Source organism: Oncorhynchus clarkii, chromosome 30 (assembly GCF_045791955.1).
Source record: "Oncorhynchus clarkii lewisi isolate Uvic-CL-2024 chromosome 30, UVic_Ocla_1.0, whole genome shotgun sequence".
NCBI classification, from domain to species: domain Eukaryota; kingdom Metazoa; phylum Chordata; class Actinopteri; order Salmoniformes; family Salmonidae; genus Oncorhynchus; species Oncorhynchus clarkii.
Genome location: NC_092176.1, coordinates 35,612,317 through 35,630,326, shown reverse-complemented (window position 1 = coordinate 35,630,326; position 18,010 = coordinate 35,612,317). Strand labels below are relative to the sequence as shown.

The window sequence follows — 18,010 nt, the reverse complement described above, 5'->3', positions numbered from 1 at the left end:
GCTTGACATTGCACATGGTGATCTTAGGCTTGTGTGCGGCTGCTCGGCCATGAAAACCCCTTTCATGAAGCTCCTGACGAACAGTTATTTTGCTGACGTTGGAATGCATTTCAATCAGTTTGGAACTCGGTAGTGAGTCTTGCAACTGAGGACAGACGGTCCCGCTCTGTGAGCTTGTGTGGCCTACCACTTCGTGGCTGAGCCGTTGTTGCTACTCACAATAACAGCACTTACAGTTGACCGGGGCAGCTCTTGCCGGGCAGAAATTTGACGAACTGACTTGTTGGAAAGGTGGCAACCTGTGACGGTGCCACATTTAAAGTCACTGAACTCTTCAGTAAGACAATTCTCCTGCTAATGTTTGTCTATGGAGAGTGCATGGTTGTGTGGTCGATTTTATACACCTTTCAGCAAAGGGTGTGGCTGAAATAGCCGAATCCACTAATTTGAAGCCCACATACTTTTGAATATATAATGTAGGTTGGGGAAGCAGTCAGTGGAGCACAGGAGAAAGCTAAGAAGCCCCCTGCACTGATTTCATCATCAGTCACTTTATCATTCTAAACAACATTGAACCTACATCATCAGCACACAAAAAAAAACACTCAGATATAGCTTAACTATCTGTTTGTAAATTTAAAAGGAAACAGAAAAAGGTAGAAAATAATCTCTTTGGGTAAGAAAAATAGATTGTGGTAGAACCATTGTGGTGGAACCGTGGTAGTTGGGAAGAAGTTGGGTAAAGAGTCCCTGCTGCCGTCCGTACTGGAAGATGATGACGCGGAGACAGAGCAAGAGAGAGCGAGTGAGAGCGAGCAGCTGCGTGGGATAGGGAGCCAGACCACCCAGCAGACCTAGGACAGCTCTCAGTAGGGAAACCATCGACAGGCAGGCAGGTGGGCAGATAGACAGACTTAAGAGATTGTTGGAAAGGATCTTTATACAGTCCGGTAAAATAGTAAGCACTGTTGATATGTTCATTGTTGTGGATATCCACCACCACAAGCAAGTCACTGATATCTCCCTCTGGTTAAAAAACAACCTGTGTACTCTTATCTACTTGATGACTTTGATAACAATGCATATGGAACCATTTAGTAACCAAACAAGTGTTAAACAAGTGAAAATATATTTTTGATTTTAGATTCTTCAAAGTAACCACCCTTTGCCTTCATGACAGCTTTGCACGCTCTTGAAAATCTCTCAACCAGCTTCATGAGGAATGCGCTCTCAACAGCTTTGAAGGCGTTCCGATGCTGAGCACTTGTTGGCTGCTTTTGCTTCACTCTGTGGTCCAACTCATCCCAAACTATCTCAAATGGGTTGAGGTCGGGTGATTATGGAGGCCAGGTCATCTGATGCAGCACTCAAGCACTCTCCTTCTTGTTCAAATAGCCCTTACACAGCCTGGAGGTGTGTTTTGGGCCATTGTCCTGTTGAAAAACAAATGATAGTCCCACTAAAGGCAAACCAGATGGGATGGCATATTGCTGCAGAATACTGTGGTAGTCATGCTGGTTAAGTGTGCCTTGAATTCTAAATAAATCACAGACAGTGTCACCATCAAAGCACCCCCACACCATCACACCTCCTCTATGCTTCATTGTGGGAACCACACATGCAGAGATCATCTGTTCACCTACTCTGCGTCTCACAAAGACACAGCAGTTGGAACCAAAAATCTAAAATTTGGATTCATCAGACCAGTGTTGCTTGGCCCAAGCAAGTCTCTTCTTCTTATTGGTGTATTTTATTTGTGGTTTCTTTGCAGCAATTCGACCATGAAGGCCTGATTCACACAGTCTCCTCTGAACAGTTGATGTTGAGATGCGTCTGTTACTTGAACTCTGTGAAGCACTCTAATGAACTTATCCTCTGCAGCAGAGTTAACTCTGGGTCTTCATTTCCTGTGGTGGTCTTCATGAGAGCCAGTTTCATCGTAGCGCTTGATTTTTTGTTTTTCTTGGTTTTTGCGAATGCACTTGAAGAAACTTTCAAAGTTCTTGAAATGTTCCCATATTCCTACCGCAAACTCTTAACATTTTCATCTGGATCTTCGCAACTAGCTAACCGCAATCCCGTGTGACCACTCCTGGCTATTGTTTCCATCCCGGAGCAAGCACCAATTAGCCTGAAGCTAGCCCAGCCAGGGTTTTGTGCTACCACCAAAGCCCACTCCCGTGCTACAATATTCTGAACCCTTCTACTGCCGGTATGGGGCACGGAACCCCGGCAATCGTCATAATCTGCCCGAAGATTCCAACAGGCCCCTCGGGCACGACGTCCGCTGAAGGCCCATTCTGCTAACAGCGGCCTACTAGCTACCTAGAGCTACTTGGAACCCTACTAATTCCACGACTGATCTATCGACGTCACCGCACAAGGAGGCAAAAACAGACTTACCCCCATCTGCTAACTGCCAGCTTGCTTGCCTCGGTCTGCTAACTGCTAGCTTGCCTGCCCCGGGCCGCTAACTGCTAGCTTGCCTGCCCCGGTCTGCTAACTGCTAGCTTGATTAGCCCCGACCTACTAACTGTTAGCTTGTTAGCATCGGTCTGCTAACTGTCTGAATAGCCGTGTCCCTAGTCAGCCCAACCACTCACTGGACCCATATGTTCACTTGGCTACACATGCCTCTCTCTAATATCAATATGCCTCGTCCATTGCTGTCCTGGTTAGTGATTACTGTCTTATTTCACTGTAGAGCATCTAGCCCTGCTCAATATGCCTTAACCAACCATGTTGTTCCATCTCCTACATACTGTATGCGTTGACATCACCTGGTTTAAATGTCTCTAGAGACTATATCTCTCTCATCATTACTCAATGCCTAGGTTTACCTCCAATGTACTCACATCCTACTTTACCTTTGTCTGTACACTATGCCTTGAATCTATACTATCGTGCCCAGAAACCTGCTCCTTTTACTCTCTGTTCCGAACGTGCTAGACGGCCAGTTCGTATAGCATTTAGCCGTACCCTTATCCTACTTCTCCTCTGTTCCTCTGGTGATGTAGAGGTTAATCCAGGTCCTGCAGTGCCAAGCTCCAGTCCCTCTCCCCAGGTGCTCTCATTTGTTGACTTCTGTAACCGTAAAAGCCTTGATTTCATGCATGTTAACATAAGAAGCCTACTCCCTTAGTTTGTTTTACTCACTGCTTTAGCACACTCAGTCAACCCAGATGTCTTAGCCGTGTCTGAATCCTGGCTTAGGAAAACCACCAAAAATCCTGAAATCTCCATCGCTAACTATAACATTTTCCGACAAGATAGAACTGCCAAAGGGGGTGTTGCAATCTACTGCAAAGATAGCCTGCAGAGTTCTGTATTACCAAGTCTGTACCCAAACAATTTGAGCTTCTACTTCTACTTCACCTTTCCAGAAACAAGTCTCTCACTGTTGCAGCTTGTTATATACCTCCCTCTGCCCTCAGCTGTGCCCTCGATACCATATGTGAATTGATTGCCCCCCATCTATCTTCTGAGCTTGTGTTGCTAGGTGACCTAAACTGGGACATGCCTAACACCCCGGCCATCCTACAATCTAAGCTTGATGCCGTCAATCTCACCCAAATTAGCAATGAACCTACCAGGTACAACTCCAAATCAATTAACACGGGCACCCTCATAGATGTCATCCTATCTCAAATATAAAATATATTTAGATTTGTTTAACACATTTGTGGTTGCTTCATGATTTCGTATGTGTTATTTCATAGTTTTGATGTCTTCACTATTCTTCTACAATGTAGAAAATAGTAAAAATAACCGCTGAAATGAGTAAGTGTGTTCAAACTTTTGACTGGTACTCTATATGTCTCTCTACCAGGCTCTGGCTCAGAGAACACACAGCAAAACTCCACAGTCACATTACAGCAGTGTAACATTTCTTAGATCCTTCATCTGTCTCCCCCCTACCCTGCAGCAGGACAGTGACCCGGTCAGCGTCCGGTCGCCACTCCAGCCCAGAGGGGGATGTGACAGAGGGCTGGGAGAAGGGAGGATGAGGGGGAGGAAGAGGAGGAAGTAGAGGGCAGTGGAAGTGGTGTCGATGAAGACTGACAGGAGAGGGGAAGGGTTGCAGATGACAACTATAACACTGACTTGGAGCTGGGAGGCAGGCGGTTGCGTCGTTACATGAAATCAGTCCTTTTTGCATCCCTTTAATATTTTAAATAGAAATTGTGCAACAATATTGGATTTTAAAAGCCTGTTATATTAAATGAAGAACCCTTTATTACAGACCAGATGGAAAATTCAACAAATCAGATTTTTGTATAAATAAAGATTTGCTAAAGTGCCATAATTCAGCATTTTGACATCTCCCTCTGTGCCTTCTCTCAAATCAAATCAAATTTTATTACACTTGTTTAGCAGATGTTAGATGCGGGTGTAGTGGAATGCTTGTGCTTCTAGCTCCGACAATGCAGTAATATCTAAGTAATAATAATAATATCTAAGTAATATCTAACAGTTTCACAACATATACCCAAAACACACGTAAATCTAAGTAAGGAATGGATTGTTTTTTTGGTCCATTAAAATAACATCAAATTGATCAGAAATACAGTGTAGACATTGTTAATGTTGTAAATGACTATTGTAGCTGGAAACGGCTGATTTGTAATGGAATATCGACATAGGCGTACCGAGACCCGTTATTTTTTACATTTATTTTATTTGATATTTATTTAACCATCTGTGACCTGGCCAAGATATAGCAAAGCAGTGTGACACAAACAATACAGTTACACGTGGAATAAACAAAAGTACAGTCAATAACACAATAGAAAAGTCTATATACAGTGTGTGCAAATGGAGTAAGGAGGTAAGGCAATAAATAAGCCATAGTAGCAAAGTAATTACAATTTAGCAAATTAACACTGGAGTGATAGATGTGCAGATGAGGATGTGCAAGTAGAGATACTGGGGTGCAAAAGAGCAAAAAAGTAAATAAAAACAATATGGGGATGAGGTAGGTAGTTGGATGCGCTTATTACAGATGGGCTGTATACAGCTGCAGCGATCAGTAAGCTGCTCAGATACCTGATGCTTAAAGTTAGTGAGGGAGATATAAGTCTCCAGCTTCAGTTATTTTTGCAATTTGTTCCAGTCATTGGCAGCAGAGAACTGGAAGGAAAGGCGGCCAAAGTAGGTGTTGGCATTGGGAATGACCAGTGAGATATACCTGCTGGAGCGACCAGTGAGCTGAGATAAGAGGGAGATTTACCTAGAAAAGACTTATAGATGACCTGGTGCCAGTGGGTCTGGCGACGAATATGTAGCAAGGGCCAGCCGACGGGAGCATACAGGTCGCAGTGGTGGGTGGTATATGGGGCTTTGGTGACAAAACGGATGGCACTGTGATCAACTGCATCCAGTTTTCTGAGTTGAGTGTTAGAAGCTATTTTGTAAATGACATCGCCAAAGTCGAGGATCGGTACGATATTCAGTTTTATGAGGGTATGTTTGGCAGCGTGAGTAAAGGATTGGAGATGCTTAATATGAGTCTGGAATGAGAGTTTACAGTCTAGCCAGACACCTAGGTATTTGTAGTTGTCCACATATTCTAGGTCAGAACCGTCCAGAGTAGTGATGCTAGTCGGACTGGCGGGTGCGGGCAGCGATCGGTTGAAGAGCATGCATTTAGTTTTACTAGTGTTTAAGAGCAGTTGGAGGCCATGGAGGGAGTGTTGTATGGCATTGAAGCTCGTTTGGAGGTTAGTTAGCACAGTGTCCAAAGAAGAGCCAGATGTATACAGAATGGTGTCGTCTGCTTAGAGATGGATCAAGGAATCACCCGCAGGATGAGCGACATTGTTGATATATACAGAGAAAATAGGCAGCCCGAGAATTGAACCCTGTGGTACCCCCATAGAGACTTCCAGAGGTCCGGACAACAGGCCCTCCGATTTGACACACTTAACTCTCTGAGAAGTAGCTGGTGAACCAGGCGAGGCAGTCATTTGAGAAACCAAGTCTGTCGAGTCTGCCGATAAGAATACGGTGATTGACAGAGTCAAAAGCCTTGGCCAGGTTGATGAAGACAGCTGCACAGTATTGTCTTTTATCCATGGCGGTAATGACATCGTTTAGTACATTGAGCGTGGCTGAAGTGCAGCCGTGACCAGATCGGAAACCAGATTGCATAGCGGAGAAGGTACGGTGAGATTCAAAGTGGTCATTGATCTGTTTGTTAACTTGGCTTTCAAAGACTTTAGAAAGGCCGGGCAGGATGGATATAGGTCTGTAGCAGTTTGGGTCTAGAGTGTCACCCCCCTTGAAGAGGGGGATGGCCGCGGTAGCTTTCCAATATTTAGGAATCTCAGACAATACGAAAGAGAGGTTGAACAAACTGGTAATAGGGGTTGCAACAATGGCATTCTACAGGATGCTACAGGATGCAAATTTCTGTTTGAAATAGCTAGCCTTTGCTTTCCTAACTGACTGCGTGTATTGGTTCCGGACATCCCTGAAAAGTTGCATATCGCGGGGACTATTCAATGCAAGTGCAGTCCGCCACAGGATGTGTTTGTGATGGTCGAGGGCAGTCAGGTCTGGAGTGAACCAAAGGCTATATCTGTTCTTAGTTCTACATTTTTTGAAAGGGGCATGCTTAGACGGTGAGGAAATTACTTTTCAAGAACAGGCATCCTCTCCTCTATTAACATCAACCATAATTATTGTGTTCCAAAGGCACGTTGTGTTAGCTAATCCAAGTTGATCATTTTAAAAAGCGAATTTATCATTAAATTAAATAAAAATTAAATTAAAATTAAATTAGAAAACCCTTGCACAACTGAGCAAGAGGGCAAGTACATTAGAGTGTCTAGTTTGAGAAACAGACGCCTCACAAGTCCTCAACTGGCAGCTTCATTAAATAGTACCCTCAAAACACCATCTCAACATCAACAGTGAAGACGGGCACACCGGGGGCTGAGCATGCACCCTTGTGGGGCTCCAGTGTTGAGGATCAGCGAAGAGGAGGTGTTGTTTCCTACCTTCACCACCTGGAGGCGACCTGTCAGGAAGTCAGGACCCAGTTTCACAAGGCAGGGTTCAGACCCAGGGCCTCGAGCTTAATGATGGATTGGGAATCACATAGGGCGGTGCGCAATAGGCCCAGCATCGTCCTGGTTGGGGTTTGGCCTGGGTAGGCCATCATTGTAAATAAGAATTTGTTCTTAACTGACTGGCCTATTTAAATAAAGGTTCAATTAAATATAAAAATAAATATCATAAGATTATCATTTATTTAATGTGATTCAATTTAAGATTAAAAAAACCTGTCCCTCATTTTAAGGTCAACCCTGTTACGTGAACTAAACTTTCATTTTTTTTTTTTACATTTCATTCATTTTAAACTATTTTTATAGTTTAGATTTGATAGTCAAATCATAGTACGAAAGCACATGAGGTTCTTCTTTTTTGGGCCATTTTCTGGTGTTTTGTGGTGGAAAACTGAGTGGGTCAAGCGTAACACGTCAACCCTGTTACCCATAGATAGACAGTCTAGAAATGTCTTAACAATTTTTAAAAAATGCATTCAATCAATTGCCACTCCCTGTTGTGAACAACAAGTTTCCATTCCTCTGGTCACAAGCACATGGCTGATGGCTGATGAAATCGTCTTTCCTGTTATGGTCAACCCTGCTACTTTATTTGTCACGTAATAGGCACTTACTGTAGTCTTTTTTGAAGGGGATGGGAAAACACGTTTTTTATTAAGTTGAGCAAGTGCTCCTTGTGACAGAATGTTAAAATTGCATGAAATAAACACTACCCAAAAGGGACTAATTTTGTGGAACGAAACAGGTAGCACATTGTAGTGCTGTGAGTTCTTATTAAAATAGAGAATGAGAGAGAGAGTTGGGTGAATCACACGTTCTGATAAAGGGCATCAGTCGGAGAGCTAAGGGGCAGAGTGTGTGGTTTGTCACTCTCGGTCTCTCGTCTTGGGGAAAATAAATGGCTGATGTGAGTCATGCGTTTGTCATTAACCGTTTCATCTCTGATAGATCGATCTTCTGACATTCACATGCTCTTTCTGTTTTCTCTCTCTAGGAAGCATCATCATTAACACTTTCACTTCTCTCTCTCTCCCTTCCCTTCCCTCTCCTCCCCTCCCCACTTCCTCCCCCTCCTCTTCCTCTCTGCTTTTCCTCCTGATAAAAATGCAGAAACAAACACCCACACACACTCCTCAAATTTTATTTGTGACCTGCACCGAATACAACAGTGAAATTATTACTTACAAGCCCTTAACAGATAATGCAAAATACCTAAAAAAGTAAGAGACAAGAATAACAAATTATTAAAGAGCAGCAGTAAATAACAATAGCGGGGCTATATACAGGGGGTACCGGTACAGAGTCAATGTGTGGGGGCAACGGTGTCAATGTAATTGAGGTAATATGTACATGTAGGTAGAGATATTAAAGTGATTTTGCATAGATAATAACAGAAAGTCGAAAGCAGAATTTCGGGGGGGGGGGGGGGGGGGGGGGGGGTGTACATGCCAATAGTCTGGGTAGCAATTTGATTAGCTGTTCAGGAGTCTTATGGCTTGGGGGTAGAAGATATTTAGGAGCCTCTTGGACCTAGACTTGGCTCTCTGGTACCGCTTGCCATGCGGTAACAGAGAGAACAGTCTATGACTAGGGTGGCTGGAGTCTTTGACAATTTATAGGGCCATTCCTCTGACACCTCCTGGTATACTCCACACCAGCATAGGTCTATGGTGGTATGTAGACAGCTATGAAAAATACAAATGAAAACTCTCTAGGTAGATAGTGTTGTCTACAGCTTATCATGAGATACTTTACCTCAGGCGAGCAAAACCTCGAGACTTCCTTAGATATCGTACACCAGCTGTTGTTTACATAAACATAAGATATTACAGTTTTTAATGTCCCGTTGGTAGGATAAACATGCTTTCAGTTAGTCCCACTTATTTTCATGCGACTGAAAGTTAGCTAGCAGGACTGAAGGCATTGGCAGATTTTCCACTCGTCGCCTGATCCTCTCAAGGCACCCTGATCTCTTTCTGAAAAAATCTGTGTTTCCTCCAGCGAATAACAGGGATCTGGGCCGGGTCGGGTGTCCGTATTATATCCCTCCCGTCTGACTCAATGACGAAGAACTCTTCGTCCAGTTTGAGTTGAGCAATCGCAGTTCTGATGTCCAGAAGTTATTTTCGGTCATAAGAAACGGTAGCAGCAACATTATTTAGAAAACAAGTTGCGTGCAACGCAATAAAACAAACAAAATAGCATGGTTGGTTAAGAGCCGATAAGACGGCAGTTTTCCCCTCCGGCGCCATTCTCAACAGATTCCTGTTGTGCATCTTAATGACTTTATGTAGGCATTGTATCAAGGCTTCTTTCACCATAAGTAAAGTTCATCTGGTACATGAATGAGCTATTACCCAGTATCCACTACCAAGTCCCCAGACGTGGTGAAATGAACTGCAAGGGACTTTAATGACCAAAGTCACATTGACAGCTAGGCCATCTCAGAGGGATATGCAGAAATGCCAAGTCCTTTTACTCACTGTTTTGATAGTGAGGGGCTCTGATGGTGAAACAAGTGTGGCCGGGTCAGACCTGTGTTCAACTACTATTTGAAATCGTTCAAATAGTTTGAGAGTTTGCTTTAGCCTGTCTGAAGTGCCCAGTGGATGGGAATTGCAGTGTTGGGCCTATTCTATTGGTTCCATTGCATCAACCAAGTTCAATCAAGTCCAGCTGAAGTATTTTAAAGGATTTCAAACAGTATTTGAACCCAGGTCTTGAGTCTGCTTGGTTCTGTTGTAGATGTGAGGGAGGTATATGACCCAACGGGCCAGACTGGGTACAGGGAGGCGTGTAGAATATTCAATGTGGTCCCTGTAATCTATTTTCTGGCCATGATGCACCACGGTCTAAGACCAGACCAGGCCAGTGCCCTGTTTGAATAATGTAAAAATGTTCCCTTCCACGGTCTCTCCCTCATGCTCCCTTGGGTCTCCTCCTCGAATGAGCTTTGAGAGGGAAGCAACGAATTGAGGAAACAAGCAAAGTAAGGATTTGACAGCTATTAAGACTTCAGACACAGTTTCAAATCAAATCTTATTAGTCACATACACATATTTAGCAGATGTTATTGCAGGTGTAGTGAAATGCTTGTGTTCCGAACTCCAACAGTGCAGTAGTATCTAACAATTCACAACAATACATACAAATCTAAAAGACGAGCAATGTCGGAGTGGCACTGACTATAATACAAACCGGGTGGTAGCCGGCTAGTGATGGCTATTTAACAGTTTGATGGCCTTGAGATAGAAGCTGTTTATCAGTCTCTAGGTTGCAGCTTTGATGCACCTGTACTGACCTCGCCTTCTGGATGATAGCAGGGTGAACAGGCAGTGGCTCAGGTGGTTGTTGTCCTTGATGATCTTTTTGGCCTCCCTGTAACATTGGTGCAGTCGGTGTCCTGTAGGCCAGGCAGTGTGCCCCTATTAATGCGTTGGGCAGACCGCACAACCCTCTGGAGAGCCCTGCGGTTGCGGGCCGTGCAGTTTCTGTACCAGGCAGTGATACATCCTATAGGATGCTCTCAATTGTGCATCTGTAAAAGTTTGTGCGGGTCTAGGGGGCCAAGCTGAATTTCTTCAGCCTCTTGAGGTTGAAGAGGCACTGTTGCGCCTTCTTCACCACACTGTCTGTGTGGATGGACAATTTCAGATTGTCAGTGATGTGTACGCCGAGGACCTTGACGCTTTCCACCTTCTCCACTGCGGTCCCGTCAACGTGGATAGGGGGGTGCTCCCTCTGCTGTTTCCTGATGTCCACAATCAGATACTTCATTTTGTTGATGTTGAGGGAGAGGTTATTTTCCTGGCACCACTCTGCCAGGGCCCTCACATAATCCATGTAGACTGTCTCGTCATTGTTTGTAATAAGGCCTACTGCTGTTGTGTCGTCTGCACACTTGATGATTGAGTTGGAGGCGTGCATGGCCACGTAGTCATGGGTGAACAGTGAGTACAGGAGGGGGCTGAGCACACACATTTGTGGGGTCCCTGTGTTGAGGATCAGCAAAATGGAGGTGTTGTTACCTACCTTCACCACCTGGCGGCCCGTCAGTAAGACCAGGACCCAGTTGCACAGGGCGGGGTTCAGATCCAGGAACCCGAGCTTAATGATGAGATGCTGAGAATGCTGAGCTATAGTCAATGAACAGCCTTCTTACGTAGGTATTTCTCATGTCCAGATGGGATAGGGCAGTGTGCAGTACGATGGCGATTGTATTGTCTGTGGATCTATTGGGGCGGTAAGCAAATTGAAGTGGGTTTAGGGTGTCAGGTAAGGTAGAGGAGATATGATCCTTAACTAGCCTCTCAAAGCACTTCATGATAACAGAACTAGTCATTTGGTTCAGTTACCTTTGCTTTCTTGGGTACAGGAACAATGGTGGACATCTTGAAGCAGGTGGGGAGGGCAGACTGGGATAGGGAGAGATTGAATTTGTCTGTAAACACACCAGCCAGCTGGTCTGAGCATGCTCTGAGGACGCGGCTGGGGATGCCGTCTGGGTCTGCAGCGTTGTGAGGGTTAACACGTTTAAATGTTTTACTCACGTCGGCTGCAGTGAAGGAGAGTCCGCAGGTTTTGGTAGCGGGCCGTGTCAGTGACACTGTATTGTCCTCAAAGCGAGCAAAGAAGTTATTTAGTCTGTCTGGGAGCAAGACATCCTGGTCCGCGACGGGGCTGGTTTTCTTTTTGTAATCCGTGATTGACTGTAGACCCTGCCACATACGTACCTCTTCTGTCTGAGCAGTTGAATTGCGACTCTACTTTCTCTCTATACTGACGCTTAGCTTGTTTGATTGCCTTGCGGAGGGAATAACTACACTGTTTGTATTCGGTCATGTTTCCGGTCACCTTGCCCTGGTTAAAAGCAGTGGTTTGCGCTTTCAGTTTCGCGCGAATGCTGCCATCAATCCACGGTTTCTGGTTTGGGAATGTTTTAATCGTTACTGTGGGTATAACATCGCCGATGCACTTTTTAATGAACTCGCTCACCGAATCAGCGTATTTGTCAATGTTGTTGTTGGACGCAATGAGGAACATATCCCAATCCACGTGATCGAAGCAGTCTTGAAGCGTGGAATCAGATTGGCCAGACCAGCGTTGAACAGACCTGAGTGCGTAAGCTTCTTGTTTTAGTCTCTGTCTGTAGGCTGGAAGCAACAAAATGGAGTCGTGTTCAGCTTTTCCGAAAGGAAGGCGGGGGAAGTTAGAATAACAATGATGCAGAGTTTTCCCAGCCCTGGTTGCACAATCGATATGCTGATAGAATTTAGGGAGTCTTGTTTTCAGATTAGCCTTGTTAAAATCCCCATCTACAATGAATGCAGCCTCAGGATATGTGGTTTCCAGTTCACATAGAGTCAAATAAAGTTCATTCAGGGCCATCGATGTGTCTGCTTGGCTGGGAATATATACGGCTGTGATTATAATCGAAGAGAATTCCCTTGGTAGATAATGCGGTCGATGCATTGTGCAGTCCTCACTACCTTCTGGAGAGCCTTATGGTTGTGGGCGGAGCAGTTGCCGTACCAGGCGGTGATACAGCCCGACAGGATGCTCTCGATTGTGCATCTGTAGAAGTTTGTGAGTGCTTTTGGTGACAAGCCGAATTTCTTCAGCCTCCTGAGGTTGAAGTGGCGCTGCTGCGCCTTCTTCACAACGCTGTCTGTGTGGGTGGACCAATTCAGTTTGTCCGTGATGTGTACGCAGAGGAACTTAAAACTTACTACCCTCTCCACTACTGTCCCGTCGATGTGGATAGGGGGGTGCTCCCTCTGCTGTTTCCCAAAGTCCACAATCATCTCCTTCGTTTTGTTGATGTTGAGTGTGAGGTTATTTTCCTGCATGGCTTTATTATGTGTGCCTGCGTCGGCTACACAGGCTACAGAACATCTCTATTTATTCAGGCAATGTCCACGTTATTCTCACATATTTTATAATAATTTGAATATCAGTGCATTGGCAAGGCCTAAAATGTATTATTTTTTTCCTAAAGTGGCCTTTCTGCACATTTGGCCCTATATGTACAATTATATAAATGATACAAGTGTATAACATTGAGTTTCCGTTGTCTGGTTGAACTCTGCTTAAAGGATGCATAGTCCTAGGCCTACGATGTTGTATTTGCATATATTTACTTTTTCCCCCTCTAAGTACACATGTGGAACTGCATAAAAGTCATTTTTATTTTTGTTTCAAACCATTTTCAAACATTGATTCCTATGTCACACATTGGCCCCATTATTTATAGAAAGACCCATATGGTATACCGCTCAAGCCTAATAAGAGGTCCTTCAATAAAAACAAGGTCATTCTGCCATCCTTACGATGGGTGAGGTGCATTCCTAATAGGAAATAAAACAGACAGACAGACACCTGCTCTCACGGCCCACTTGCTTCATTCGAGAGCACATCCTTCTCTCTTCATGAAAAAAGAGAGATAGAAAAACAAACAAAATAATCTCACTTTGTGTGAAATATGTTCTACAGGGCACCAAAGTGCCGGTGGTTCCCTTGGTAACCAACGCTTCCCTGCTGAAGCTCAACCTCAGAGATAATTGGATGGAAGGGGTGGGCGGGGCCACCATGTTAAAGAAGAATTGTTACATCACAGGGGGTGCTCTTCCAACCTCCGCTCCGGGGCCTCAGGGGGCTCAGGGGGGCGGGGGTGCAACCCACACACACCTGTGTGCCACCCTCACCCCCTGCCACCCTGGTTGTGCCTCGACACCTACAGTAGGGCCCTATTTAAAATTGTCAGTGTCTAGCTAGCGCCACACACAGTTCATGATCCAGGGGAGAGGAGTGAGAGGAGAGCGAGTGTTGTTATTTTTACATAAAGGACCCTGGTTGGCCCTTAAGGGTCTACCTGCTGACGTTCATTCCCTCAGCAGTCGATATGTCAGATTGTTCCACCGCTGAGTGTATCATTATATTCACCGTCACAATTCCAATTGTCCTTATTGCACAACTAATAACTGTCACGCCCAATGCCTTAATGACACTGCTATTAGAATAATAGGTTAACCGCTGACAAGGAGAGGATAGAAAATGATCCACTGTGGGATATACACGTAGATATCTGCTAAATTCAGATCACGTTAGGTCTTTACCATTGCATTAAGGAGCTCCATTTTCCCTAGAAACATCAAGACTGGAACAGACAAAACAGAATGCTATAACTCCACTGTAACTCACCTTGCTTGACTTCAGTGTGTTCCTCTGCCAGAGGTTGACCTGGGGGAGAACAGACTGGGGAAGCATAGTACCCGATCCCTTTCCATTATGCTTCTGGAGGACACCATCCTGGTCTCGCCTCTCCAGGAACCAGCTGCCTGACAGGGATGCACAGCACCTGGCCCAAGACCTGACCTCCAACCCCAAGCTGGAGACACTAGCTCTTAGTCACAACTAACGAGTTGCAGCCGGTAGGGTTTGGATACATTGTGTGTGTGTGTGTGTGTGTGTGTGTGTGTGTGTGTGTGTGTGTGTGTGTGTGTGTGTGTGTGTGTGTGTGTGTGTGTGTGTGTGTGTGTGTGTGTGTGTGTGTGTGTATGTGTGTGTGTGTGTGTGTGTGTGTGTGTGTCTCGTTAAGTGTTGTGTTAAGAAGCAGTGCAGCTTGGTTGGATTGTGTTTCAGAGGATGCACGGCTCTCGACCTTTGCCTCTCCCAAGATTGTATGGGAGTTGCAGCGATGAGACAAGACTGTAATTACCAATTGGGGAGAAAAAAGGGTAAAAAAACAAGATTATGTGTTCGAGTCTCACAGTTATAAAGAAATGACTGTTATAAAGAAGACTGGATTACAGTCTCCACTCCACAGTCACCTCTGGTTTACACTTGCAAAAGTATTCATCCCCCTTGGTATTTTTCGTATTTTGTTGCATTACAACCTGTAATTGAAATCAATTTTTATTTGGATTTCATGTAATGGACATACACAACATAGTCCAAATTGGTGAAGTGAAATGGAAAAAATAACTTGTTTCAAAAAATGTCAAATTAAAAATTAATTGAAAAGTGGTGCGTGCATATGTATTTACCCCCTTTGCTATGAAGCCCCTAAATAAGATCTGGTGCAAACATTTACCTTCAGAAGTCACATAATTAGTTAAATAAAGTTCACGTGTGTGCAATCTAAGAGTCACATGATCTCAGTACATAACATTTACCTTCAGAAGTCACATAATTAGTTAAATAACACCTGTTCTGAAAGGCCCCAGAGTCTGCAACACCACCAAGCAAGCGGCACCATGAAGACCAAGGAGCACTCCAAACAGGTCAGAGACAAAGTTCTGGAGAAGTACAGATCAGGGTTGGGTTATAAAAAAATATCTGAAACTTTGAACATCCCACAAAGCACCATTAAATCCATTATTAAAAAATGGAAAGAATATGGCACCACAACAAACTTGCCAAGAGAGGGCTGCCACCAAACCTCAAGGACCAGGCAAGGAGGGCATTAAATCAGAGAGGCAACAAAGAGACCAAAGATAACTCTGAAAGAGCTGCAAAGCTCCACAGCGGATATTGGAGTATCTGTTCATAGGACCACTTTAAGCCGTACACTCCACCGAGCTGGGCTTTACAGAAGGGTGGCCAGAAAAAAGCCATTGCTTGAAGGAAAAAAATATGCAAACACATTTGGTGTTTGCCAAAAGGCATGTGGGAGACTCCCCAAACATTTGAAAGAAAGTACTCTGGTCAGATGAGACTTAAAATGCAGCTTTTTGGCCATCAAGGAAAACGCTATGTCTGGCGCAAACCCAACACCTCTCATCACCCCGAGAACACCATCCCCACAGTGAAGCATGGTGGTGGCGTTCCAGAAGGATAACCATCTCTGCAGTACTCCACCTGCCACCATCACTTCGGTGAAGCATGGTGGTGGCAGCGTCATGCTGTGGGGATGTTTTTCATCAGCAGGTACTGGGAAACTGGTCAGAATTGAAAGAATGATGGATGGTGCTAAATACAGGGAAATTATTGAGGGAAACCTGTTTCCGCCTTCCAGCAGGACAATGACCCTAAGCATACTGCTAAAGCAACACTCAAGTGCTTTAAGGGGAAACATTTAAATGTCTTTGAATGGCCTAGTCAAAGCCCAGACCTCAATCCAATTGAGAATCTGTGGTATGATTTAAAGATTTCTGTACACCAGTGGAACCCATCCAACTTGATTTTTTTTCTTGAAGAATGGGCAAAATCCCAGTGGCTAGATGTGCCAAGCTTATAGAGACATACCCCAAGAGACTTGCAGCTGTAATTGCTGCAAAAGGTGGCTCTACAAAGTATTGACTTTGGGGGGGGTGAATAGTTATGCACGCTCAAGTTCTCTGTTTTTTGTCTTATTTCTTGTTTGTTTCACAATGAAAATATTTGGCATCTTCAAAGTGGTAGGCATGTTGTGTAAATCAAATGACTGTCACGTCCTGACCTTAGTTCCTTTTTTATGTCTCTATTTTGGTTTGGTCAGGGCGTGAGTTGGGGTGGGCATTCTATGTTTTTCATTCTATGTTTTGTTCTGTGTGTTGTATTTCTATGTGTTTGGCCTGGTATGGTTCCCAATCAGAGGCAGTTGTCAATCGTTGTCTCTGATTGAGAACCATACTTAGGTACTCTGTTCCTACCTGTGTTTGTAGGTAGTTGTTTTCTGTTTTTGTATTCTGTACCAGACAGAACTGTTTCGGTTTCGTTCATTCTCTTTTTGTTGTTTTTTCATTCAGTGTTCAATTCATAAATAAAGATGAACACGTATCACGCTGCACCTTGGTCCTCACCTTCTTCAACCCACAGTCCTTACAATGACACAAACCCCCCAAAAATACATTTTAATTCCAGGTTTTAAGGCAACAAAAAAGGAAAAATGCCAAGGAGGGTAAATACTTTCGCAAGCCACCATAGTTCCCAGCACTTTGGCTGTTAAATGAACAGATGTCATCTGTTATAACTCGCCCTAACTGCACAACAAAAGTGAATCTCTTAAATTTCAAGGTCTCTATTTCCTAATCAATCCCTCAATGTGAGCGTGTTTCTCAGCATTAATAATATCTGTTGCAGACAACTGAAAAGACTGCAGTCAGTGATGATCATTGAGTGTATAAAACACACGCACACACACACACACACACACACACACACACACACACACACACACACACACTAGTAGTGACATTTTGATGCAGAGCAGGCAGCCACAGACCACAGATTCTGTAGTAGATTGTGGCATTCAAAGGTCAAGAAATCTCCTTCATTAAAAGTCTACTCAATTAGGACGTGGATGAGATTTGTGACATAAACCCTCTGGTGCTGATGAGAGTGAATGACAAACCAGATGGTGCAGCTTCAGACAAGATCCCATAATTGAAACAGAGACAATTGCTTCATTTAAGTAGGGGGAAAGGAACCATCTCCATGGTAATGTTATATTTGAGCTTGTTGGTTGTACCTGCACCAAAACTCCAGTATTTTTCCTTCATAGCTTGTTCTCCATCTTTGTTCTAAATAGGGAGCAAAAAAGGTGTTTTATTATGGCTCTTTCTCGCCCCTCTGCAGCAGACAGATGGTGAGCAATGTGTTTGGAACATCGTATCACAATAAAACCACAGAACCAAATCGTGAGAATTGCAATACATATCGTATCGGTACCTAAGTATCTTATCGTGAGGTCCCTGGCAATTCTCCGCCCTAATGATTAACTGTGTCAATCAAGATATACTGACATTTTATTGGTTTACATTCACTGTTATTACCTTTCTTCAATGCCACATTAGGTAAATCGAGAGCCATCTTTATCTATAACGGTTAATACCATGTTTTGGAAGGAGTTCTGATCATAGTGATGGAAATGTCTTCACTGAGGGTATTGCTCTCTCTTGCGTTTCATCTCAATTAGTCTACAGTGGCTCCCTCTCCTCGTCTGCAAATTGGAATTGGAC

The 18,010-nt window shown here is 44.1% G+C and overlaps 1 pseudogene; it reads left to right on the top strand.

The window, feature by feature from the left end:
• The first annotated feature begins 378 nt into the window (after positions 1-378).
• Positions 379-14,487, top strand: LOC139389536 (leucine-rich repeat-containing protein 74A-like; annotated as a pseudogene).
• The last annotated feature ends 3,523 nt before the right edge of the window (positions 14,488-18,010 follow it).